Source organism: Camelus ferus, chromosome 34 (genome assembly GCF_009834535.1).
Source record: "Camelus ferus isolate YT-003-E chromosome 34, BCGSAC_Cfer_1.0, whole genome shotgun sequence".
NCBI classification, from domain to species: domain Eukaryota; kingdom Metazoa; phylum Chordata; class Mammalia; order Artiodactyla; family Camelidae; genus Camelus; species Camelus ferus.
Window position 1 is genome coordinate 6,072,778 of NC_045729.1, and position 2,538 is coordinate 6,075,315.

Sequence of the window (2,538 nt, forward strand, 5' to 3'; positions counted from 1 at the left end):
CCAACCAGAGTAGCCCAGGATTGCTGTTGGGGGAAGAAGACTTCACATGCCTAGGAACGGTCAGGGTCAGATGCATGCAGTGGATTTGTATGGAAGATGAGAAACACTGAGCTTGGAGAATCCACAGCTTTTATAAAAACCACCAAGTAAACTTACTCTTTGTTTTGGAGGGAGCCATTATCTCACCCCCTAAAGTTTGCTTATTGTAAACATAACCCTGAGATGATGACCTGTGTAGAGAGTGGCCAAGGCATTCTTGGCCTATGTTGCGTGGCCTGTAGGAGTATGAGAGACCCGTGGAGGAGTGTTTCTCCCAACAGAACTATAGAAAACAATCCTCTGAAACTCATTACTGTCTTGACCCAGAGGAAGTATGTCTAAACATTCCTCAGCGTCACTAGGATGAAGACCATCTCTCCTCCCCTAGGAAAATTTTCTGTTTAGTCTTTTTTTTTCATTTTTCAGTTTTACTTTGTAGAATTGTTACAATTTGACTGCACATATACATTGTATTGCCTATAAATACATACATGCAATATACTGCACAAATTTTTTTTGGTTTACATATATGTACTGATCATTGTTTCTAAGAACAATTTAGAGCCTTAGCTTTTTAAACTTACATAGTTATCAAAGGAATAAAGCCAACCACAAAATAAGAGTCAACAGAATGTGGTAATCCAATCGTAAAGGACAGTCAAATGTGCTTACACATATTCAAGAAATCAGTCATCTAAGTTATAAATAATAAGTAGTTCCTTTGTGTCCCCCTTATATTTTTGATTCCACATATAAGTGATATCATGTGGCATTTTTTCTTTCTCTTGATGTCAGGAATAATCAGGCTTCTCTCTAACAATTGTAAATATGGAAATGGACCCTTTTTCTTCCTTTTTGGCTGCTGGAGAGGTTGAATGTAGTCTCAATATGTAGCTCAATTCTAGCACCATCTCTGGCACAAGGAGGTCTGCAATAAACAAAGTTAATAAAGGACATAGATCTGTAAAGTGAGATTTGCCTTTTGTGGTGAAATCACTCCTGGTTGCGTTTTTATTCCTCTGCTCTTTTTTATCTCTTTCTCTCATTTTTCTTAATTTAAAATTACAGCAAAGATCCACAGCTCTTATTTTTAATAAACTGGACTTCAAATCCAGGTTTTCTAATGCCAATGCTCTCCATTGTGTCTAATTCTATTCTCTTTGAAGTCAGAAAACAGGTAGTCAATATTTTTATCTTAAAAAATTCGTGAAGGAAGTTCTTCAGTATCCCATTATCTGTCTACTCCCCTGTCACTACCTGGTTGGTTCTGTTTTGAATAGTTTGGTCAATTTTGTCATTTTTCTATGTAGTCCAGATTCTCTCATTTTCTACATGTAGATCCAGACCCTCTGATGTTAATTTGAAGATTTCTTCTCAATTTCCCCCAAGCCCCTTCAACATTCCCAGACCTGTTAGCTACTTATATTACTGGATAACCATCTTAAGACTAATTTTTTTCCCTACAAGCAATACCACACTTATTTATATCTATTGCCCTTTATCTGGTTTCGGACAAATCATCTATTTCTTTATTTTTGGATTGAAACATTTATGAGGCTTTATATGGTGTGATTTCCTGCTATAGGAAGGCAGAAAAGCGCACTGTGGGCCCCAGCTATGTCCAGGTAAACACTCAGCATTCAGAAGCTGCCTACATAAAGTGAATATTTTTTTTGTATAAAATCTTAATCATTTACTTGTTTATGCAGCAAAAATTAAATGTAGCTGAAAATTAATAAATTATATTGCACAATCATTTGTATTGAAATAACTGGAAGCGGCATGTGACCAAATCTGAACCACTGGGGTAATGATCAGTTGATTATTCTGTCCTGGAGCAAACTTACCTGGAAAGCAGTCATTTTGAGCATACAAAACAGTTTAGGGTGAAATACCTTAACATATTTTTGAAAAAAAATCAACCTATGAATTACGTTCTAAATTTAAGTGCATTAGCATTAATGAGAAGATGGAGGGTAAAAGCTACCTCAAGATTAAAATTTTATTTACTTTCTTCAAATAATTTATTGGAATTCAAATACCAAAGACATTTTTTTAGTGATGAGTTTTAACCACCCGCCTGGTTTTATGTGCTTTTGTTGACCTTTCTCTTTGTTCTTTCATTTGTCCACCGTATTTCATATTACATGATGCATTCAGTAATACAGTATCCAAAATCTGAAAGAAGTAACAGCAATGGGAGTAATCATGAATTCATAGACTCAAATACCTAAAACTTACTGGGACTCAAGCTTAAGATATTATTGCCTTGCTTGATAATTTGCTCTGTTACCAGTTCTAAATCAGCAAAATATATTAGTCGTTATCCTTTTCCTTATAAATCAAATCAATCTATCTCATTGCATGTAAGCCTTTATATAATTTTGAAACAAAATTTGTAGCAATAGCAAAGACAGACTATATTGTAAAACCTAAACCTGAAAGAAATCCACACATTAAAAAAATAATTTTTTACATGTTTAAGTCCTCTCACATTGT